The sequence below is a fragment of the Leptonychotes weddellii genome, chromosome 8, assembly GCF_054177405.1.
Source record: "Leptonychotes weddellii isolate Sample4059 chromosome 8, ASM5417740v2, whole genome shotgun sequence".
Lineage (NCBI taxonomy): Eukaryota > Metazoa > Chordata > Mammalia > Carnivora > Phocidae > Leptonychotes > Leptonychotes weddellii.
Window position 1 is genome coordinate 23,546,255 of NC_138376.1, and position 25,220 is coordinate 23,571,474.

At 42.4% G+C, this 25,220-nt stretch overlaps 2 pseudogenes; both read left to right on the forward strand.

Annotated features, from left to right (window-relative positions):
- The first annotated feature begins 6,468 nt into the window (after positions 1-6,468).
- LOC102739591 (CREB-regulated transcription coactivator 2-like) lies at positions 6,469-8,473 on the forward strand (annotated as a pseudogene).
- A 9,109-nt stretch (positions 8,474-17,582) lies between these two features.
- LOC145722900 (large ribosomal subunit protein eL22 pseudogene) lies at positions 17,583-18,125 on the forward strand (annotated as a pseudogene).
- The last annotated feature ends 7,095 nt before the right edge of the window (positions 18,126-25,220 follow it).

Genomic DNA, 25,220 nt, shown 5'->3' on the forward strand with positions numbered 1-25,220 from the left:
TTTAAAGATTTTTATTTATTTATTTATTTGAGAGAGAGGATGAGAGGAGAGAGAGAGCACATGAGAGGGGGGAGGGTCAGAGGGAGAAGCAGACTCCCCGCCGAGCAGGGAGCCCGATGCGGGACTCGATCCAGGAACTCCAGGATCATGACCTGAGCCGAAGGCAGTCGCTTAACCAACTGAGCCACCCAGGCGCCCCGATGGCTGATGGACTTTAAGAGGAGTGGAGTGTAGTATTCTTTTGTATATGCTTCCTATTCTGGGATGGACAAAACATACTTACCTTACCAAACCTTAGTAAATATCTGTTATTTGTGAAATACTAGTGCTGCATTAATTCAGTGACTGGAGGATGAGAATTTGGGTTCCATTGTGTGTCAACACAGTTGGAGAGAAGAGAACTGCTACCAGAATAAAGATGTGAATGAAAAAGAGCATTTTCAGACCCTGGGTTAATTGCAGAAAGCTTTCATCATGAGCACAGTTCCAGGATCTATGTACTGCTTCTCAGTATTTCCAAGTCCAATTGTAAAGGTGGATAGAAACCACAGGAAACAAAAGGAAGCCAGACTATTGAGGACTCAGACCTCCAGGAATGAAGGTGTGTTCACTCCTGAGGTAGAGAACTCCAACCTGCCCTGATTCTGGGAGAGATAAGACACAGAGTTGGAAGTGGAAGAAGGAAGTCACAAATCTCAGTTTCTGCCTGTGACCAAAAATAGGAAATGGACTGTAGTAGCTTTGCATATTTTCTCTTTCTTGTCATGTAGATGTGTCATTTGTATTAATTATCTATGTTCTTTCTCCCTTCTTCTTACCAGTGTGATTTTATTCAAGTTGTCAGTGGTGATATTTAAAATACAGTCTCTAAGTAAGAGAGTAGTCCAATGATTGTGGCTGGACTTAAGGAATAAATAATATAACTGGTCGATTCAATGCCTGGGACTACCTGTCTCTTCCATTTTGGGGAAAGAGTGAGAACTTTTTCACTTGTAAGTGTAGCTCTGTAGATGAGTAAAAATGTGGAGTTGTTGTGTTGTTATATGGAAGTTCCAATGTGAATAAAATGGTGTATGTGGAAGCTGAGGATCTAAAGATGTGGACTGTGCTCATTTTCAATTCATTGCCTTTTGATTCAAATCTACCCTGCATTTGCCCTACTTGTTGATACTGGAGCTGGATGTCATAAACGTTTCATTTCTGCCATGTGGCTCTCTTGTTAGCCTTTGTCAGTCAGTGCACTGTTGGGTTTGGCCAGCAAACCCTGAGACGGCGAATGAAAAAGATTACTCCAGACACCTTTGTAGGAGAAAGGAGATGCCTGGGGACCAGATGCTTTCATGGTGAAAGGCCCCAAGCCAAGCTTTGTCTCCACTTTTATTGGGGTCTTATCAATACACCACGTGCAAGGGCAAAACAAGGAAAGTGTAACCTTAATGATCAGGATAATAGTATATGGAGCGGTGTGTGATAAGGGCAAGGAGGCAAGGAGTTCGTGAAGTACATGACCACCACAGGTGCCTTTCTTCAAAATTTAAACATTTACTCCCTAGATGAGAACCTTGAGCCACAGTGAGAATCTGGCTGCTTTCAGCCAAGAAACTTCAAAGGAGGCCCAGCGTTCCGGGCACTCCTCCTTTGTTTTTCAGTTAGTCTCATCCAGGGAGGCATATACAAGTCAGATTTTGTCTATCCAGGCACTGTGAATTCCTATAGTGCACCACAGAGAACACAGCAAGATGTGGCAGGGGAGTGTAGTGCTTTCTTCTTCCTTTGGTGTTTTTTTAAAAACCATTTTATTTATTTAATTGTCAGTGTGCACAAGCAGGGGGAGCGGCAGGCAGAGGACAAAGCAGGCTCCCCGCCGAGCGAGGAGCCCAATGAGGGACTCGATCCCAGGACCCTGGGATCGTGACTTGAGCCAAAGGCAGATGCTTAACCGACTGAGCCACCCAGGCGCCCCACTTTTGGTGTTTTTTTCCCCTGGATCCTATGATGTTACTGCCAGTGGCCTGGAGAAGGCCTAGCTTCTCTCACCTTTGGGTGAATGAGTATGGCATTGCAGCAGGCTGTGATCTAGAGGGCTGCTTCCCAGGGAATCTTGGGAGTTTTCCTGCTCAGCAGGCTTGGCCTGTGGCTTGTGGGTGAATTTCTTTCCTACCTGGGGACCCTGGTCCCACCTTCTCCAACAAACAGAATGTCAGTCTTATTCTCTCAAATGTCTTCCTTTGGGTGCTCTACCTCAGCCCTGGAGGTAGTGTCTGCTTCCTGTGACTCCTTCTGGTTTCCTTAGAGCTTTCTTTTACCTCTTTCATAGTTAAACACCTTTTGCTTAATAAATCTTTATATCACATTTCCCCGTTAAAATGACTGATGTGGTTTCTGCCTCCTGACTGGACACTGACTGATATGAACATCTAAACTGAAGTGTACGTTAATATATTATCTGACATGTTCATCTCCTCCTTCCATATGGCTTGTGGCTTTGTGACACTGGATTACTTTTGGATGGGCTATGGGCATATTTCCTTTGAAATGGACAGGAAAGGAATGCATGGATGTGATATGAATTATCCACACAAATAAGAGGAATCTTTTGAAACAAGTGGACCAGTTGCCCATGTAATTCCTCTTGGGAGGAGTGAGGTCAGCATCATGGCAGAATGAATCCTTCCATTTGTCTTCCCCTTTCCATTTACAACTACTAGGATTCCAAAATCTGCAACAGAGTTTCCTCTACATAGCACACCAGACGCTGAAGAGATCCATGCATGTTTATAACTGACAGTGTGTGGATTGGGCCTCATGGAGACCAGAGCCCAGGCAGGAGTGGTGGGGCCTGTTACCTTGGTTTCTACAGTGGTGGCAACATCTGCCCGTGACTCCTCTGGGAGAGAGGGTAGGGGTGGAGAGGGGTGAGTGAAAGGCTACCTGGCCCTGTGGGCTGCAGCTGGAGGACCCTATAGCTATGAAGCCACAGAGCAGGGTCCTCTGAGGCAGGGCATCTGTGACTTTGTGGGAGTGGAGGAGGGAAGGGAAAGGCAAGGGAAGGAGGCACACAAGAAGAAACACTTTATGCACTGTCTGCCCTGAGAGTTCAGCAAGAGAACACCCAGCACCACTGGGACTCCCGAACTTGAGGATCCTCCTCCTGGAGTGTGGGGCACACCCAAAGCCCAAGGGCTGAGTACATACTGCCTCTACTGGGTTGCCAGCCTCCCACTTTTTTGTTTTTGTTTTTTTTGAGCCTGGTCTAAATAGCCACCACAGCTGCTCTGGTAAGAGAAGCCAAAAACTTGTGCTATTCTGCCACCTGCTGGAATACTAAAGAAGGGCCTCTAACTGCCCACCTGTGGAGTGCTAGAATTAAAGTTAGCAAATCTTTACTTACTTACATGCAAAAGGTGTTGGCTACTTCAAATGATCTGGCAGAGGAAAATCTCATTAAAGAGAATGAAAAATCATGGTGATATGATTTTGCTAAAGGAAAATAACCATTCTCCAGCCACCAAACCTACATTTACGGAAGATTGTGATCTAAGTAATAGAGAATTCAAAATAGCTGTCATAACAGAATTCAACAAGATACAAGAAAATCAGGCAATTCAGTGAACTCAGAAGTAAAATGAATGGACAGAAGGAGTATTTTACCAAAGAGACTGAAATTTTAAAAAAGAACCAAACAGCAATTCTGGAGCTGGAGAACTCAGTAAATGAGATGAAGAATGCATTAGAAACATTGGAAATAGAGCAGACCAGGTGGAAGGGAGAACACACGATTAGAAAGATGGAATCTAGAAATGATTCAGGTGGAAGTGGAGAGAACTATGATTTTTTTTTAAAAAAGTGAAGAAACCCTGGGGCGCCTGGCTGCTTCCATCAGTGAGGCATCTGACTCTTGATCTCTGGGTTGTGACCTCAAGCCACACTTTGGGTGTAGAGATTACTTAAAATAAAAAACAAGCTTAAAAAATGAAGAAATCCTGCAAAAGCTACGAGTCTCCATTAGGAGAGCCAATTAAGAATAACGGGTAGACCAGAAGGAGAAGAGAAGGAGAAGGGGACAGATTGTTATTAAAAAAGTGTTATCTGCCTTCTCCTAATGTCCTCCATGCTATTCCTTATGTTCCACAAATAAGTGAAACCATATGATAATTGACTTTCTCTGCTTGACTTATTTCACTTAGCATAATCTCCTCCAGTCCCATCCATGTTGATGTGAAAGTTGGGTATTCATCCTTTCTGATGGCTGAGTAATATTCCATTGTATAAATGGACCACATCTTCTTTATCCATTCATCTGTTGAAGGGCATCTCAGCTCTTTCCACAGTTTGGCTATTGCGGACATTGCTGCTAGGAACATTGGGGTGCATATGGCCCTTCTTTTCACTACATCTGTGTCTTTGGGGTAAATACCCAGGAGTGCAATTGCTGGGTCATAGGGTAGCTCTATTTTTAATTTTTTGAGGCACCTCCACACTGTTTTCCAAAGTGGTTGTACCAACTTGCATTCCCACCAACAGTGTAAGAAGGAAGGGAAAAATGAGGGAGGGGAAATTGGAGGGAGAGATGAACCATGAGAAACTAACTGAGGGTTTTAGAGGGGAGGGGGGTGGAGGGATGGGTTAGCCCAGTGATGGGTATTAAGGAGGGAGCACTGGACATGTAGGTTTACAGTGCAGGGATGGATGATGATAACCCAAGCTAATGGTACCAAAAAGAGAGCAGGTGTAGCCATACTTATATCAGACAAGATAGACTTCAAGCCAAAAATGATAAAATACAAAGAAAGTCATTGTATACTAATAACCAGATCAATTCATTAAGAAGATGTAACAGTTGTAAATATATATGCTCCCAACACCTGAGTATTGAAATACATTAAACAAATACAGATCTTAAGGGAGAAATAGACAACAATCCAGGGATACTACGGGACCTCAATATCCCACTGTCAACAATGGATGGATCGTCCACACATGAAATCAGCAAGGAAACACTGGAATGAAACCACACTTTAGAACAAATGACAGACATTTACAGAACATTCCATCCAACAGCAGAGGAATACATAGTCTTCTCACATGGACATGGAACATTCTCCAGGATAGATCATATGATGGAGCACAGAAATTTTAGCAAATTTAAGAAGATTGAAATCATATCAACCAATTTCTCTGACCAAGATGGTATGAAAGTAGAAATGAACAAGAGGAAACTGAGCAGACCTAAAAATATGTGGAAAATAGACTACACAATTCTAAACAACTGAGGCCAGATGCATGGTTCCTGGACTTGTTTCGAAAGCATATGCAGAACTGTATTGTATTGGTTGCATTATTACCTTAGCTGTATGTCATGTTTTATTCCATATTAGTTGTGTTTTATGCACCTCTTAACCTCATGCACGATCAATCATTAACTTTGCTTTTTACCCCTACTCTCTGTTTACCCACTGATTATAGAAACCTAATGGGGAGTTGAAAGACACATTTGTCTTCAAATTATCTGATATACCTGATCATTCCAGGTCCTGAATGATGCTTCAACTTCCAGAAAAATGCAGAGCTCCAGATGTTTGAAGGGCTACCCTTTTGAGGTTTCCTCACCCCCCTCGCATGTATTCACCTCCTTCCCCAAACATATATAAGCTGTCCCTCAGCTTCAGAGGGCAATGCAGCTTTGGGAAAGATAGCCAAGCTTCTCAATGGGCTTTCCTTGTGATGATGAAGCTTTCTTTGCTTCAGAACTGGTGTCTTAGACATTGGCTTATTGGGCATTGAGTGATGGACAAGTCTGAATTTGGTAGCACAACCAATAGGTCAAAGAGGAAATCAAAAGGGATGTAAATAATGATCTCAAACAAGGGAAAATGAAATTACAACATACCAAATATTGTGGGTTGCAGCAAAAGCAGTTCTGAGAGGAAGTTTATAGCAACAAAAAATTACAAAGATCTCAAATAAACCATCTATCTTTACACTTCAAGAAACTAGAAAAAGAGGAACACATTAAGCCTAAAGTTAATAAAAGGAAGGAAGTAATAAAAATCAGAGCAGAAGTAAATAAAATAGAGACCAGAAAAACAATAGAAAGGATCAGTGAAACTAAAAGCTGGTTCTTGAAGATGATGAACAAAAATTGGCAAAATGTTAGCTAGTCTAACTAAGAAAAAAAGAGACTCTAATAAATAAAATTAGAAATAAAAGAAGGCTATTACAACTGATAGGACAGAAATACAGAGAATCATAAGAGACTATAGACAATTACATACCAACAAATTACATACCTAGAGGAAATGGGTACATTCCTAGAAACACACAACTGACCAAGACTGATTTAGGAAAGATGTACAAAACCTGAACAGACCAGTCTGACCATCTGGGAAGTGCGGGTGGAGGCAGAGGGGCAGAAAAATGGGCTTGTGGGAGAGGCCGAACAACCAGTGAGCCTGGGGTTGGGGAACGACTGGGATATTACAATCCCCAAAATTTCGACTGGCATACACAAGGAGCTCTCCTTATGGCCATTCTCTGCCCAGTGATAACAAGATTAGCCCTGGCCTGGCTGAGGTCCAGAGCCCCTTCCACTCGCCTCTGGATCCATCCTGGAGCACTGGGCACCATGGACTGGAGGAACAGGGGCAGCGAGATCCCCAAATAATGGTGTTCCCACTGCACCGCTATCCCCGCCAGAAAGACAGCTCTTCCTGTGGTCCTGCCTGTTTGTCTCTTCCCCCAGAGTCCAGCTGGTGGAGTATGTGTTTCTACTACCATCTGCGCTGAACAGGACAAGTGCTGACTCTGCCTTCACACCAGTGTGAGGAACCCCAGCCCTCAGGACACTTATCCAGGCCCTACCCCTCCCAGCATCCTCCACAGCCACCATGGAGGTTTTCTGAATGGTGAAGCGGACTCCAAATCACTGCTATTGAGGAGAATGTGCTAGCGGACAAACATTTGCTGAAGCCATGGTATGCTAGGAAGCTGTCCTCATCCTCCTCCCGACTTTGGTCCTGTGAACTCCCTGGAATTAACTTCTTTAAATCTCCTAACCAGCCTGTCAATGTGCATGTCCTCCCATCTGCCATGAACACAGGAGGCTCACTACCTGATCTCACCAACCTGAACTTTCCCCTGCCACTACCCACCCCCTTGGACCCTGAGGAGACAGTCTACCCCAGCTTAAGTGGGGGCAAGAGTACCTCCAATTTGACCCTACCATGATTCACGTCGGTGTCAGTGGGGCCTGGACCCGGGCTCAGGATATGAGGAGCCAGGACTTTTTTCCCTGCTCGGCTACCCATCCTGCAGTCCTCCCTGAGCAATCCCAAACCTCCAGGCTTCCCTGAGCAGTCTCTAGCCCCAGGTCCAGGGCTCCTACAGCTACCCCTCAGTGTCTGCCTTCTCCCTGGGCCACCTCTCAGTCAGTGCCCCAGCTGTCTCCTTCTCCAATTCTTCCTCCTCAGCTTCCTTTCCCGTGCTGGGTGCCCTCCCCCTTACCCAGCTTCTACTCCTGGCATCTCCCCCTGCCACCACCGTATGCCCCTCAGCCCCCTCAGTTTGCCCGTGGGCCCAGCTGACACCAGAAGGTCCCAACAGCAGCTGCCCAAACAGTTGTCAACAACAATGTGACCCACCTTGTCCTCTATCACTCAGGATGCCCCCTGGATACCTGCAAACTGCCCACTGACCAATGGCTGCCTCCATACCCATTCAGCAACCTGAGTATTGTTCTGCCCACCCAGCCACCCACCCTGAAGCCTCTACATCAGCCAGGGCTGTCTTCTCAAGCCTGCTCAATGCAGCTCTCAGGTGGGCAGCCCCTGGGCAGACACCCCACTGTGGGACACTGTACCCACCCAGCTCCAATCCTACCACCGGCCAATGAGTGACTTCAGCCTGGGGACTGTCTCCTCACAGCATGCCCTTTGATGACTGCTGCTTTGACTCATTCTCTTTCTGGCATGCACAAGCTCTGACTCAGCAGCTGGAGCAGTTCAGCAAGGGAGCCCATCAACCTGCGTGGTGCTGGATCCCCCAGCTTTTCTGAAGGGCCTGGATTTTTAGGTGGTAAGGGGCCAGTGAGTGGCCTTCAGGGCCCTCATGCTCTCAACCACCAGAAGTTGACCCATTGTTCCATGGCTCAGGGCCCAACATCATCCTCCCAGGAGAGTCCTCCCAAGTTTCTCTAAGGAGATTTTTGGCAACCCTGGCTGATGTGCCTGGCTTTGAGGTGTCAGCAGCCTGGCTGGGGCTGGGGTTGGGACTGGAGAGGAGCTGCACGTGGAACCACTGGGCCGGGATGGGCTCCACATGCTGAGTGACCCCAGTGTCTTGCTGCCCAGTCTTGCTGTGGAGGATTCATTCCACAGTGAGCATCTGCAGTGAGGAGCCTCATCAGGATCCCTCTTCTTGGCTCTGCCCCATCACTGTTCCTTTCTTCCCTTCCCACTGGCCAATAGAGGCTCCACTCTGCCCCCAGATCCTCTTTCTAACATGAACAAGGGATCCTAAGAATGAGAAAAAAGCAAGGGGTTTGTCCACTTCAATACATAAAACAATTATTAAAGGACATAAGGAGACAAAGTGATGTAACACAACAATAGTAGGGGACTTTAACCCCGCATGTACATCAATGGATAGGTCATCAAGGCAAAAAATCAATAAGGAAATGGTGTCTTTGAATGACAAATTAGACCATGAGGACAACACTGATGTATACAGAACATTCCATCCCCAAACAACAGAATACACATTCTTTTCAAGTGTATATGGAACATTGTCTGGAATTTATCACATGTTAGGGCACAAAACAGGCCTCAATAAATTTAGGAAGAGTGAAAGCATACCAGGAAAATATTTTGACCCCACAGTATATGACTAGAAATCAATCACAAGAAAAAGACTGGAAAACACACAAACACGTAGAGGCTAAACAACATGATACTAAACAACTAGAGAGTCAACAAAGCAATCAAAGAAGAAATAAAAAAATACATGGAAACTAATGAAAATGACAACACAATGGTAAAAAAAGTCTTTGAAACACAGGGAAAGCAGTTCTAAGGGGGAAATGTTGAGGGATACAGCCCTACCTGAAGAAACAAGAAAAAGCTCTAATAAATCACCCAACATAAGGAGCGAGAAAAGAAGTACACATGAAGCTCAAGATGACTAGAAGGAAGGAAATCAAAGATCAAAGCAGAAATAAATGGCATAGAGACTAAAAATCAATAGAAAAAAATCAATGAAACCAAGAGCTGGTTTTCTGAAAAGATACAGAATTGATAATCTGTTAGCCACACTCCTCAAGAAAAAAAGAGAAAAGACCCAAATAAATAGTCAGAAATGAGAGAGGAGAAGAAACAACTGACAGCATGGAATGCAAAGGATTATGAGAGAACTATGACAAGCTGTATGCCAACAAGTTGGACAACCTAGAAGAGATGGATAAGGAACATACAATCCTCCAAAACAGAATCAGGAAGAAATAGAAAATCTAAGCCAACCTATTGCAATGGAAATTGAAATAGTAATAAAAAAATAACTACTAAAAAACAAAAGTTCAGGACCAGATGGCTAGACAGATAAATTCTACCAAACCTTTAGAGTTTTCACCTATACTCCTCAAATTATTCTCAAAAACAGAAGAGGAAGGAAGATCGAAATATATTTTATGAGGGCAGAATTAATCTGATACTGAAACCAGGGAAAGGCACTACAAAAAAGAACACCACAGGCCAATATCTCACATGAACATAGATGCAAACCACATTTAACAGTACATTAGAAGGATCATTCACCATTGCCAAGTGGAAGTTATTCCAGAATGCCAGGATGTTTCAATATTTGCAAATCAACTAATGTTATAAATTCCATTGGAAAAATGAAGGAAAATATCGTGATCATCTCAATAGATGCAGAAAAAAATTCGTTTGATAAAATTCAACATTTATTATAAAAACCCTCAACAAAATGGGTTTAGAGGGAATGCACTTCAACATAACAAATCCATCTATGAGAAACTGACAGTTAACAACTTACTCAATGGAGAAGAACTGAGAGCTCTTCTGCTAAGATCAAAAATAAGACAAGGATGTCCACTCTCTCCACTTTTATTCAACATAATACTGAAGGTCCTGGTTACAACAATCAGACAAGAAAAAGAAATTAGAGGCATCCATATTGTTAACAAAGTTAAACTGTCACTATATTCAGATGACATGATAGTATACATATAAAACCCTATCAACTCCGCCCAAAGCAGTCTATAGATTCAAAGCAATCCCTATAAAAATGCCAGTAGCATTTTTCTCAAAACTAGAACAAATAATACTAAAATTTTTATAGAATCACAAAAGTCCCTGAATAGCTAAAGCATTCTTTTTTTTTTTTAAAGATTTATTTATTTATTTATTTATTTATTTATTTATTTATTTATTTAACAGAGATAGAGAGAGAGCACAAGTAGACAGAGTGGCAGACAGAGGTAGAGGGAGAAGCAGGCTCTCTGCCGAGCAGGGAGCCAGATGCGGGGCTTGATCCCACGACCCTGGGATCAGGACCTGAGCCGAAGGCAGACGCTTAACCGACTGAGCCACCCAGGCGCCCCTAGCTAAAGCATTCTTGAACAAGAACAAAGCTGGAGGTATCACAATTTCAGATCTCAAGATACATTAGAGATTTAGTAATCAAAACAGTGTGGTACTTGGAAAAAATGGACAAGTAGGTTAATGGAACAGAATAGAAAGCAGAGAAATAAACCCACAATTCTATAGTCAATGAATCTATGACAAAGGAGGCAAGAATACACTATGGAGAAAAGACAGTCTATTCAAAAAAAGATGCTGGGAAAACTGGAGAGCTACATATAAAAGAATGAAACTGGACCACTTGGTAGCACCATAAAGAAGAATAAAGTCAAAGTGGTTTAAAGACCTAAACATGAGACCCGAAACCATAAAACTCCTACAAGAAAACATAGGGAATAATTTTTTTTTTAAAAAGATTATTTATTTATTTATTTGAGAGAGAGAGCAGAGTGAGCGAGAACATGAGTGGAGGGGAGGGGCAGAGGGAGAGGGAGAAGCAGGCTCCCCGCTGAGCATGGAGCCTGATGCCACGGGGGCTCCATCCCAGGACCCCAGGATCATGACCTGAGCCAAAGGCAGACTCCCAACTGACTGAGCCACCCAGGCACCCGGGAATAATTTTTTTGACATCAGGCATAGAAATATTTTTCTAGATATGTCTCCTCAGACAAGGGAAGGGAAAGGAAAATTAAACGATTGGGAATACACTAGAATAAAATCCTTTTGCATAATGAAGGAAACCATTAACAAAACAAAAAGGTAACCTACTGAATGGGACAAGATATTTGGAAATTTTTAAAATTTATTTCTATTTTTTATTTTCTTATTTTTTTTAGATATTTGGAAATTATATATCCTATAAGGTGCTAATATCCATAATACATAAAGCCATTATACAACTCAACACCAGAAAACCCCAACCAATCCAATTAACAAATGGGCAGAGGACCTAAATAGATATTTTTCTAAAGAAGACATACAGATAACCAATAGACACATGAAAAGATGCTTGAGATCACTAGTTATCAGGGAATTGCAAATCAAAACCACAATGAGATACCACCTTACAACTGTCAGAATGGCAAAAATCAAAGAAAAGAAATAAGAAGTGTTGGTGAGGATGAGGAGAAAAAGGAGCCCTTGTACACTGCTTGTGGGAATGTAAATTAATACAGCCAGTGTGGAAAACAGAATGGAAGTTTCTCAAAAAATTTACAATAGAAGGACCATGTGATCCAATAATATTACTATGGGTATTGATGTGGGGCTGGTGAGCAAATGGTCAAGAAATAATTCTTGAGATGTTTTTGGGGCAAAAAGGTGATTTTATTTTAGCACAGGGACAGGCCCGATGGGTAGGAAGAGCTGCATGGGTATTGTGAGGTGCGACTGATTATATGCTCTTTAGTTAGTGGGGTTTAGAGATAGTGTAAGTCTCTAAGGAATTTGGAAACAAGGCTTCCAGCACCTTGAGGTGCTAGCGGCTGTTAAGATAAGGTTATTTACTAATCCAGTCAAGAAATGGGCAGAAGACAAGAACAGACATTTCTGCAAAGAAGACATACAAATGGCCAACAGACCCATGAAAAAGTGCTCAGCATCACTCGGCATCAGGGAAATACAAATCAAAACTGCAATGAGATATCACCTCACACAAGTCAGAATGGCTAAAATTAACAAGTCAGGAAACAACAGATGTTGGCGAGGATGCAGAGAAAGGGGAACCCTCTTACACTGGTGGGAATACAAGCTGGTACAGCCACTCTGGAAAACAGTATGGAGGTTCCTCAAAAAGTTGAAAATAGAGCTACGCTATGACCCAGCAATTGCACTATTAGGTATTTACCCTAAAGATAAAATGTAGTGATCTGAAGGGGCACGTGCACCCCAATGTTTATAGCAGTGATGTCCACAATAGCGAAACTGTGGAAGGAGCTGAGATGTCCATCAACAGAGGAATAGATAAAGAAGATGTGGTATCTCTATACAATGAAATATTACTGAGCCATCAGGATGAAATCTTACCATTTACATTGATGTGGATGGAACTGGAGGGGATTAGGCTAAGTGGAATAAGTCAATCAGAGAAAGGCAATGATCATATGGTTTCACTTATATGTGGAATATAAGAAAGAGTACAGAGGATCATAGGGGAAGGGAGGGAAAACTGAATGGGAAGAAATGAGAGAGGGAGACAAACCATGAGGGACTCTTCACTATAGGAAATAAACGGGGTTGCTGGAGGGGAGGTGGGTGGGGGGATGGGGTAACTGGGTGATGGACATTAAGGAGGACAGGTGATGCGATGAGCACTGGATATTATATGCAACTGATCAATTACTGAACTCTACATCTGAAACTAATGATGTACTTACTATATGTTGGCTAATTGAATTTAAATTAAAAAAAGATAAGGCTATTTACTACTGTCTAGTAAAACATTAGTCTTGAGACCCTTCAGATGTATATAGTGGGCCATATGTTTGAAGATGATTGCTAGTATACATCTTGGTGGGGGGTGTTTATATTTATCACAGGAAAGTAACACGAACAAGAACAAAGCTATAGTGGTAAAACATGAAAGGAAGTCCTTGAGGGAGCTGTAGGAGTGTTATAATCTGAAAGTCTCAGGAATCCTGCCTGGAGACTATGAGCCACAGGAAAGTCCAGGCTTTGTTCCTTTTTCTCCCATCATTTCCCCCCTGAACAGTTTGACCCTTAAATCTTTAAGGTTGTTGAGGGTGGAAGGTCTTATCTTCTATAACTTCTCTCTGCTGAATAGGGGTGTAGAGATGTCCCTTCCTATGGATTTCAGTTGGTCAGTTGATAATTTAATGAGTTAGGAAAGACCGAGACAGCTGTTATGTAGAGTTGATAACATATGGGAATCTTGAGCAGAAAGGATCATCTGTTGGCTTGAAGGTATGGCAGTGAAAGAGTTTCAGCACCAGGTGGAGAGACATTGGACAAAAAACAGCAGAACGTGATTAAAATAACAAGAAGAAGTCCAGGAAAAGACCTTTGGTAGTTGACCAAAATCCTCCTCCAGTCCAGGAGTTTAGCCAGTCATTAAAGGAAAGGGAGGGGTCATTTAAAGCATCAATTTGACTATTCATATCTTTTAGCAATCCTGTTACATTTTTGTGATGATCTGAAGTATATACATAGCATTCTGTTTTAATAATGGCACATATTCCACCTTCTGTGGCAGTTAAAACATCTAACGCCATTTGATTTTGTAGAACTGCTTTATGAATTTGGGGCCTGCCTGGCTGGCTCAGTTGGTAGAGCGTGCGACTCCTGATCTCAGGGTTGTAAGTTCCAGCCTCACATTGGATGTAGAGATTACTTAAAAATAAAATCTCAAAAAATAAAACAGAACTGCTTTAAGCATTTGAGTTATTGCAGTGTTTAATAATGTAATGCTATTTTGAGAGTCACTTAAGGCCTTAATTGTGTAGCAGGTGGCGTAGCCATCATATAGATTCTGTTTTCTTAGGCAAGCAATCAGGTCATTAATAAGAGGCACTTTTATGGAAACCAAAGAAAAATACAGGTTAATGGCTGGAGCAAATGACAAACCCTGTTTCTGGGTCCTGAGTGCTGCCAGGGAGAAGATTTTCAGATGTCAGGCCTGAAGCATCCGCAGACGGAGTGCCAACAGGCCGCGGGAATCAGATGGGCTTTTCTGCTTTGTAATCCACCTGTCTCTGCTGATCCTTTTGACCGGCCCAAAGAGAAGCAGGCACATAGATCGTCTGTACGTGAGTTCTGTGGCAATTTCTCTGAGCTGACCTCAAGTTGTCCAGCATCAGCTTTCAGGGCTTTAGGGAAAAGGGCAGTTTTAGTTTTTAATGACTTTAAGTTAAGAGAATGGAAGAAGATTGGAAACCTTAGTTTGGAGAGCCATCGCCAGATATTTCAGGAAACCAGAAGAATTCAGGATCTAGTCTAGTTTATAATCAATAGTATTAAAGTCTATATCTACAAATATGTGTTATTGAAACATATTTTTTCTCTATAATCACCCTCATTTTATCAAAGATAGCCATATCAAGATTAATTTGCTTGTAAAACATGTCCAGTTTTAACAAATTTGGCCTACTTATTTACATAAGCTAGCAAGAATAGATCTTTTAAAATCTGCTTTGCTGGAACTTTTTATAAGGAATCTCTAGATTGAACAATTTTAAGCTCTCAAGGCCAGAAACCAAGCCAAATACTTGTTGTCAGATACGCCTGCAATATCTGTAGATTTGGGCAAATTTCTCTTCTCGAAGTCCCCCAAATATCCTGAGGTTCTTGCACCTGCCAGGAATGGACATTTTTTTTAAAGATTTTATTTATTTATTTGAGAGAGAGAATGAGATAGAGAGAGAGCATGAGAATGGGGAGGGTCAGAGGGAGAAGCAGACTCCCTGCTGAGCAGGGAGCCCGATGCGGGACTCGATCCCGGGACTCCAGGATCATGACCTGAGCCGAAGGCAGTCGCCCAACCAATTGAGCCACCCAGGCACCCCCAGGAACGGACATTTTTTACTCATGTGCTGAGGCTGTGGGAACTCTTTGAGTGAGGTGCCAGACTGACATTTCCAAGGGGCTTTATTGGCTCCATAAAGTCAACTTTAATACCTTAAAGCTGTTTGATCATATCTGAGTCTGTGCATGTCTCTCTCAAATCTGACATTCATTCCAGTCAAAGCCTTGGTAAAATAACCAGTGTTTCCAATGGTGTCCTGTTACAAGGAGAACAGATTCTTACTGAACTTATGAAAATAATTATAATTGCCATGGAAGAAGAATACTCAATGAGAGTTTCTGAATTTCAGAGGGTTCAGGTAGGGAAAAAGTAAAATGCTTCAATCTGTTCCCAAAGGAATATTTTATCGTATTTCTGTATATCATGGATATCTTAAGAGAAAGTTTCCTTAACCTGGGGGAGCTAACATTAGAGAACGTTTCCAACAACACTTATAAAAATATCATTTTCTCAATTTATTTAGTCCCATATTATTAATTCTTATTCTGTTTGAATGCAGCTTTTTTTCCATTAGTTCTGGAAATTTTCATTTGGCTTAGTTTTATGATCTCAAAGATATCAAATACCTGTATTTGCCAAAAGTTCTTTTTATGGGTCTCCTTGAAGACAAAACACATTTTGTAAGAGCATCAGAACAACTATAAGTGACAAGAGACTCAAAAATGGACATGGTTAAAGATCTGATGAGAGTTCATTATAATGCAGTTGACAAGGAAACCCAGTTCTTTCTGTGCTACACATAATCAGAAAGTCGAGTGATGACCTTACACCAGGATCTATGAAAACTTTAGGGATTTCATATAATTTCTAGAAGAGTTATAGCATTTACCCATACAACATCACCTAAAGTTGTCATCAGTTGTTTGACAATGCTTTCCATGTAATTTAACAGACCAAATAAACAAGCCTAATTAGTCAAAAAGACTTCATTTACAATTCAAATCTTGGGGAAATTTTTTAAAACACTCAAAGTTTTAAAGCACATGCCTAAAGAGGATTACATATCATTATAACACTTAAAATGTGATTATTTATCTCCCCAAGGTGATAATAAGCTATTACAAAGACAAACAGGTAGGGTTATAGAGTTGTTCTCAAAATTTAGCTCTTTTAATATTGAGAATTTTTAACTTTCTTAAGTAACCAAAGACCTGATAAAAACAAAACATAGAAACTTTGGTTTTCTGGGCAAGGAAAAGACCACAACTTTGTTTATAATTTCTTATCAAGTGGAAACCAACAATCCAAGAAAACTTCGTTTTTTTATCAGAGAAAAAAGCAGAATTTTAATCGTGTACCAGTGTATCTTTAAAATCTATTTATTTCAGCCTTAGTCCTGACCACACATAAAATTTTTCCTAAAGTATTCCCTTCACAAATCTTCTACAACTTTTTTTTTATTCAGATTTTGTCCTAAGCCTTTTCTCTCCAAACAACCAGTCTTATTTTTGGACAAAATTACTTGTTTCCCCCCTCAACAAATGTATTCCCATTCCTCATATCTTTCTCATCAAAAACACATATTTTCTTGCAAACAGAGTTGCTTTCTTATCTCCAACAGTCTTAATTACATTTAGCGGAATTTTAATTCTTACAAACCTTAGTCTCCAGGGAAAACTAAGTAGTAACTGATTGTGAATTGTGTGTTACACTGGAATTCTTTAGATCTGAAATTTATGAATACATTTTATACTTTGTACAAACATGTTTTTCCATAGTACCATCTTGATAAAGCATCAAGTATGTTTACCAATAGACTATCCTCAGCTTCTCCGCAATAGGAAGCCAAAAGCAAATAAACATTATGTTTAGTAATTAATGTTTCACTATTTTATCTTATTTGGAAAGACTTAGATATCCAACGAATTCAATCTGACTTGTTATCCAAGTAAAACTTTAAAGTTTCAGGTTACCAAAGATTGTGAAAGCTGTTTTAACAGTTACCCATGAAAACTTTGAGACAGACAAAATTAATTAACCATTTGAAGCCATCATTTGTTGACAAATTGCAAGAGATTACATGAACCTTTTTGACCTTCAGCAAACCTTGGTAGAATAAAAGTGTTATAGTTAATGTCGACAACTAATTAAGATAGACATGTCTATCTCAGTTAAACCAGCAAACTCAAAGTAGCTTTAACACGAGTATGTTGCCCCTATGTCCATTTAAAAGTCAATCAGTTTGTTCCCCATTGTCAATTTTTTCAACCTGGGGCACCTGTACGGTGGGTTAAGTCCAAGGGGATGCTCCTTGCTCCTTGAGAGTGAGGGTAGGAGGAGCCGAAGGCGATGGTGGCCGGGGTACCCACGATGGTATGGGTACAAGCTGCATCCATGGTGGTGCAGAAGCGGGCGGGGGGGGCGGGGGAGGTGAGATGCAGCTGGCAAGGCTGGAGGTGGATACAGGCTCAGACAGAAGAGACCTTCCTTTCTGCCTCTGTTGCGCCATGGTGCCCGTGGAAAAGCTTGTGATTGTGGGCGGGGTGGGGGAGAAGCAAGTTCCGAAGTTTACCCTTAACTGCTCCCACCCAGTAGAAAATGGAATCCTGGATGCTGCCGGTTTGAAGCGGTTTCTTCAAGAGAGAATCAAAGCGAATGGAAAAGCTGGGAGTCCGTCCCCCAGAGAATGAGAGACAGAAAGCGTGAGACGGAGGAGGGTCAGAGGGAGAAGCAGACTCCCCGCTGAGCAGGGAGCCCGATGTGGGACTCGATCCCGGGACTCCAGGACCATGACCTGAGCCGAAGGCAGCCGCTTAACCAACTGAGCCACCCAGGCGCCCTCACCGTAACTTCTGAGGTGCCTTTTTCCGTAAAGGTATTTGAAATATCTCATAAAAAAATATTTGAAGAACAATAATCTACGTGACTGTTTGCACATAGTTGCTAAGAGCAAAGAGAGTTACTAATTGCATTACTTCCAGGTTAATCAGGACGAGGAAGGAGAGGAAGAAGGAGGATTAAAACTCATTTATCTGGAAGATTTTGTATGAATTCTTGAATAAAGCATGGGAACTAAAATGGTGGTTTTCCTTGTATGGAAAGGAATGGATTGCGGTATGGGTTGGCCAGAAAATTGGAAATCATAGTAAACGAACTTCACTCAGGCTGCCATTCTCTTATTTATAATTACACTTTTTTTTCCTGTTTGAAAATTTTAGTTATTGTGGTAACAATACCAAAACAGAAGTGAGCTCCTTTCAGAGAATTGCTGGTGATTTGACCTTGAGCATGTGGATAAGGGTGTGGAGCTGCATGCACTTTAGTCATTATTTTACTTTAAAAAGTGAGAGTTTCATCTGGTGCTCTTCTTAGAGGTTCATTTATACAAACATGGGGGCTCCTAATTCACTGAAAGCAAAACCAGTGACTTCTTTGAGGTTCTCTTCTTGCAGGAAAATGTCAGTGTTGACAAAAATGCAGGGTTCTGTGGCATTTACTTCAATTTTTTATGACAATTTACTCGATGCACACAATTATTATGTATGCTAATCCTTTTTCTTCCTGTAGAAATAAAATGTCCTTTTGTGCTGCTGCATATTCTACTACCTTCCAGAAAAGAGTTTGGAGAGCCCAGGGCAGGACACAGGAGACAGAAGTTTACTGAATACCCTGCAAAGGAGTAGCAGGCAGGGCAGCAAAGGAGAGCCTGCCTGCCAGGAGGCAGTGGTGGGGGCTACAGTTAATGGGGGAGTGAGGAGGTGTGGGAACGTATGGAATTTTCCTTTTTTGGTACCTGTGCCCATGTGTAAGTAGCCCATTGGTCAGCTAGGGCTTCTGGCTGTTTTGAGGTGGTTCACCTGATGGGCCTGTTTGCACTCAGTCTGGTGGTCACCATGGGCCCTTCTTCCTTACTCAGGGTTCCAGGGCTCAAGTCTGCTGCCTGAAAGCACCCTCTACACCAGGTTTTAAATTATGCAAAAGTGCACAAAAATGAATTTGTAAATAATCACTGTTTCTGCAACTCTTTGCAACAAACTGTTGCTTTGGCCCCCAGCATGGGGAGCTGGAGATGAGCAATAGTAGAGCTTCCAGAATTGACATGTGTGCATCTCCTGGGGATTGGAGTCTTTTGTGGGGATAGGGCGTGAAGGAGAAGTGATTGAGAGACAGTTCATGCTGAGGAGATGGGGAAAAAGTGTGGATATGCCCAGGAAATAGTAGCTTCTGTGTCATTTAGGCCATGGATGGATTTAATGTCAAGTCATTCTACAAACTGACATTAAGCTGGACCAGATGGGAAGTGGTATTTTGTTGCTTTGTGTGCAGAGGCTAGAGATCTGTGAGAGATATTAAGTTATAAAGATGTCATTGTTGCCAACCAAAAATCAAGAGTATTTGAGAGTGACTTTGAAAAGACACCCTGATGCCTTATTATGCCCCTCTAAAATCTAAACAGTTTTGCAGAAATGTCTGCATTGTATTAAAATTGCAGAGTATATTAAGGAGTGCACGTGTTGTGATGAGCACTGGGTGTTATATATAACTATTGAATTGTTGAACACTACATCAAAAACTTATAATGTACTATATGCTGACTAACTGAGCATAATAAAAAAATAAATAAATAAAATAAAATGACAGAGTATAAACTCATGTTTTTATAGAGTTTGCCTACAGCTAATTTCCACACCTGAAATTCCTGGGCTCTGCTAGTTGCATAGCTGGAAATTAAATGTTTGAGTCCTACCTTTGCTTCAATTTAATATTTGGTGCTCCTTGGATTTAATTTAATGTGTTGAATGTTTGCAATTTCATCTGTGGTAAAGGCTCTAGCATTTTCTATTTCTGTGCAAATTTCTTGAAGCAGAATTGTTTGCATGTTTTTCTGCCTTCACAGAAGGCGAGGTTTCTTTCTGATTTAATTGAGGCATTAGCTGGTCTTTGGCACTGTCCCTTACCATGATTAGTAAGTTTGTTAGTGAGTTTATGACCTGGATTTGCAAATTGTATTTTTTTGTTGCATTGAGGTTCACCTGTAGTGATTCTTTGTTTGTAAAATATTAACCGTGGGCTGAAATTAGGATATAAGTTTTTTTCAAACTACACCCAGATTTTAAAACTTGTAATAAAATTGAAACTCATTGGTTTTTCTATGTCTTTTGAACTCTCATAATTGAGTTTTGATCATATTTTATAGTAAAGTGGCTAACACATGGTTACCAAAAAAAAAAAAAATGCCCAGACAAAAGAAAGAGGACTCCCATTCTGAAAGCTCATCAGCTCAGACAGATGAGCAGATGCAATTTTTCCCCCCACCAACACAAAGTGAAATTAAGGAGTCTATTTCGGGCCAGAGAAGACAGGAAACGTCCTTGAAACAAAAGGAGTTTTGGGATCTGCTTGGGAATATTCCTTAAAGGCCCTGTCCCTCGGTAGACTAACCAGACAATTGCCTCCAATTATCATAACCATTAATCCAGGAAATGAATGAGGGAAAAGGCCCCACATACAACAAGAATAACCTGGGTCTATTAGGAGGAGGCACAGTGAGAGAGTCAGTGTCCCCTTCATTAGGGATGGCCTGTGATTTTTCTGGCAAGCTGCATTTATTAGGAGGCCTATTTAGATAATCATCATCCAATTCATCGGGAGGGGGGTTATTAGCCTTGTTAGTGGCCAAACATATTCTGCAGAGGTCAGGATCTGGATTTAGGGCCATGAAGGCCTGGACATAGGGTACCCCCGTCCATTTGCCCTGTTGCCTACCGAAGAGATCTAAATGGTAGATCGTATTGAAGCTTAGTGTCTCAATTGACCATTTTTCCTTATCTCCTAAGGAGTACTGAGGACCTGAAGTGTTACAGAGAAAATCAGTCTTGTCTTTCTTAAATCTTGCGATCTGAATTGATTCCAGTGTGTTAAAAGGCATCCCAAGGGAGAGTCCTTGGGGACTGAAGAAAAAGATCCCATGTTCCTAGAAAAGCAGAGAAGATCCATTAACAAGAAAATCCCCCATACTCCCAGGCGATATCCCACACAGGATATGTCAGAAGTTCCCTCTGTCAAAGTGACTGGAGGCGTCCCTTGAACAAAATCGCTGTGAACACTGCCAGCCTTGTAGGAGGGATGCTGGTGTCCCCCCACCTCCCCATTGCATTCTGGACTACAAATTGGTGCTGGTGAATGGACAAATACCGTGACATGCTGTGAAGAACGTGCCGTTTTTAACCCATGGAAAACACTAGAAAAGTTTTACAAGGGGAAATTACCCAATGTTGTGATTTAAGTAGTGATTAGAGAACACTGATGAAAAATTGTAAAGATAGAAATCCATCATGGTCTAAGTGACATTCCAGCACATGTAGCCTTTATAGCCAACTTCCCTAGGAAGCAGCCCTCTGTTGCGTTTTAATTCAGTTTTGACTGGCTCTCAGTGGAGGGCTTGTGGCCAGAAGTGGCTAGATCAGGGATGTGGAAGAGACCACATTGGACCAATGAGGAGGAAAACTCACAGGAGAGTCTTAAGGTTGGCAGCCATGCTAGTGACTTAGGTAGCTGTCCTGTGCCCAACAGAGACAGCTTCGTATAAGGATAGGAATAAAGAGAAGGCATCAAGTTTCTGGGTCTTATTACCATTTCAGCCAGGGGACTAGCTTCCAGTCAAAATACAGGCTTTTATTCCTCCCCTTAGAGCAGCCATGGGCTAGAGGATTGCAGCCTGACAATCGGCATGAAAGGGTCCCGATAAGACCTTACTCCTTGAATAGCCCCTGAAATGGAAGAACAGGAAGAGAAGTTTGCACTGAGGCTTGAAGTTCAGATAAGAAGAAAGTTGGGCACCAAAATGACGTGGGGCTGGTGAGCAACTGGTCAGGATATAATTTTTGAGAGTTTTCCATTGAAAAGGTGGTTTTATTATAGCACAGGGACAGGACCCGTGGGCAGAAAGAGCTGCACAGGGATTGTGAGCTTCGACTAATCCTATACTTAATTGTTAGTGGGGGTAAGGGATAGTGTAAGTCTCAAAGGAATTTGGAAGCAAGGCTTCCAGGACCTTGAGGGGCTAGCTGCGGTTAAGGTTATTTACTACTGTCTAGTAAAACATTAGTCCTGAGACCCTTCAGATGTGTATCAGTGGACCAATGTTTGTAAGGTAATTGCTATTATATATTTTGGGTGGGGCTGTTTCGGGTTATCACAGGGAAGTAACACTAACAAGAACAAAGCTATAGTGGTCAAACATGAAAGGAAGTCCTTGAGGGAGCTGTGGGAGTGTTACCATCTGTAAACCTGGAGACTACAGGTTGCAGCAAAGCCCAGGCTTTGTTGTTTTCTCTCATTAGGTAGGTATTTACCCAAAGGTAATGAAAATACAAATTTGATAAGGCATAAATACCCCCATGTTTATTGTAGCATTATTTATAATAGCTAAGATATGAAAACAACCTAAAAGTCCATTGACAGATGAATGGACAAGGGGGATGTGGTATATATACACAATGGAATATTATGCAGGCAGAAAAAAGGATAAGATCATGCTATTTGTGACAACATGGATGGACCTAGAAGGTATTATGCTAAGTGAAAGAAGTCAGACTGGGAAAGACAAATACCGCATGATTTTACTCATATGTGGAATCCAAACAAACCAAATGAATAAGCAAACAAACAAAAGGCAGAATCAGACCTGTTCACACAGAGCACAAACCCATGGTTGCCAGAGGGGATATGGAGTGGGGGGTGGGCCAAAATGGGTGAAGAGAGTGGGAGATAGATGATAGGTACACGTGTTGGGAGCATAGAATAATGTTTAACTTGTTGAATCAGTATGTTGTCACCTGAAAATAATGTAACATTGTCTGTCAATTATACTCAGATAAAAACGATTCATAAAAAAATTAAAATAAATTAAACTTTACTTTATTACAGGTTTTTAAAAAGTGGGTTTAATACTTTGCACCAACGGGCACATTACAAATTCACAATTCTTTTTACATTAGCCATTGTTTTATAGCTTGGGTGTTTGTCTGGAAATGTTTCAGAAGCACTTGAAGCAACTAAAGATAAGAGGTATTATATGGCTGTTAAAGTAGAAAGTACAATTTTTTTTTAAAAGATTTTATTTATTTGACAGAGAGAGACACAGAAAGAGAGGGAACACAAGCAGGGGGAATGGGAGAGGGAGAAGCAGGCTTCTCGAGGAGCAGGGAGCCTGAAGTGGGGCTCGATCCCAGGACCCTGGGATCATGACCTGAGCTGAAGGCAGATGCTTAAGGACTGGGCCGCCCAGGTGCCCCTAGAAAGTACAATCTTAACACCCCACTATATAATTTATATATTGAGCAAGAAAAATCATTCATGGCAGTGAACAGTGTTTGTCGAAAAACGGCTGGACCGGGAGCCTGATGAGCTGGAAGGGGACAGTGAAGTTTGCTGTTTGGTTTCCTTTCCGCAATGTCTCCAGGTGTCCTTCCAGTGTCCTTCAGGAAAATCTTCCCGTCTTGGTCATTCCTTCCCTTCCCCTCCCATCATGGGATCCAAAGGCCGGCATTCAGGCAAGATAAGCTTCCTGGCCATATCACCCTGGGCCACTTCTGAGTCCAAGGTCCCCTTCCTGCTCCTCTTTCACCCTGAGCTGTGTGGAGCTGGGGGCTGGGCTGGGCTTGAGGCCTGGGGTGTGCAGGGGTATGGGGGGCAGTGTCCTTGCAGCTCCAGCCCTCCCTCCTCTGATAGGTTCCTTGATGAAAGGTTACTAGATGGCAAGACTCATGTCTTCCTTCATCTCTGTTACATGCGTGAGAATGAAGTGTCATAAGTACAACTTGTGTAGCCCAGGTCCTGGCATTTAGTAGGTACTCAAAAAATTTGGTTTTATTCCATCTGTCCTTGCATAAAATAACCCTAATGTCTCTCAGGTCTTGAGGAGTCTCCTCATTGGGCAGGGAAAGGTGGTGGCAGTGGGGGGTGGACCTGGAAGCTAATATTCTTCTTGTTCATTAATTATTTTTCAATTAAGATGGATTTTCCTGGGAGAAAAGATGGCAGAGGAGTAGGGGACCGTATTCCAACTGGTCCCCAGAGTTGAGCTGGATATCTACCAGACCACTCTGAGCACCCACAAAATCAGCCTGAGATGTAAGAAGATCTGGATCTCTACAAACAGAATATCGCAGACGGTTGGTTTCAAGGTACGAAGCGGGGAGCCGTGATTCTGTGGGCAGATATCGGAGGATAAATGGCAGCGGGAGGGTGCCTGGCCATGGGGATCCTACACCGCCAGTGAGTGACAGCCTGGCGTGCTGGGGACCGGGCACAGACTCGCAGACCAGTAGCGGTGGGGAAAGGACTTTAGGGCAGCCCCCGGGGTGGAAACCTGGAGCGGCGGGGTCGCGCCTGCGAACTGGGAGCAGCTGGAGGTTTTAGAAGCACAAAGGGCAGAGACGTGCCCCAACCTGGAGGCAGGACTGGGGGCGCTGCAGAGGGGCTGCTGCAGTTTATAGCAGCACGGACAGAAATGGAGACGGTGTGGCCTGGAGAGCTCACTGAAGAACAGACTGTGGTCTCTCTGCTCTGAGGCAGGGGGTTGAAAATGGTCTCTTCTGCTCTGACTCTCAGAAGAGACACGGAAAGCCGCAAGGGAAAGCTGCCAGAGAACAAAAGCCCCCCAAACTGATTCCCACTGAGCCCATCCCCCGCCACAGGGGGGCAGGGCAACTCTGCCCAAACAGGGTTGCCTGAGTAACAGCGCAGCAGGCCCCTCCCCCAGAAGACAGGCTGGGAGAACAAGAGGCCAGCAACCCTAAGGTCCCTAGAAAACAGGTGCATCTTGCTTGGGTTCTGGTCAATAATTTGGATTCTATCTATACATTCTCTCAACCACCCATCAACAGAATGATTAGGAGGAGGAACCCCCCAAAATAGACTCAGAGGTTATGACTTATGCTGCAGATTTACAAATGGATGCAGATATAACCAAGATGTTGGAGATGGAATTCAGGCTAGCAATTGTGAAGAAAATAGCTAGAATGGAGAAATCAATTAATGGCAACATAGAGTCTCTAAGGGCAGAAATGAAAGCTGAATTGGCAGAACTTAAAAATGCTATCAGTGAGATCCAATCTAATCTAGATAATCTAACAGCTAGG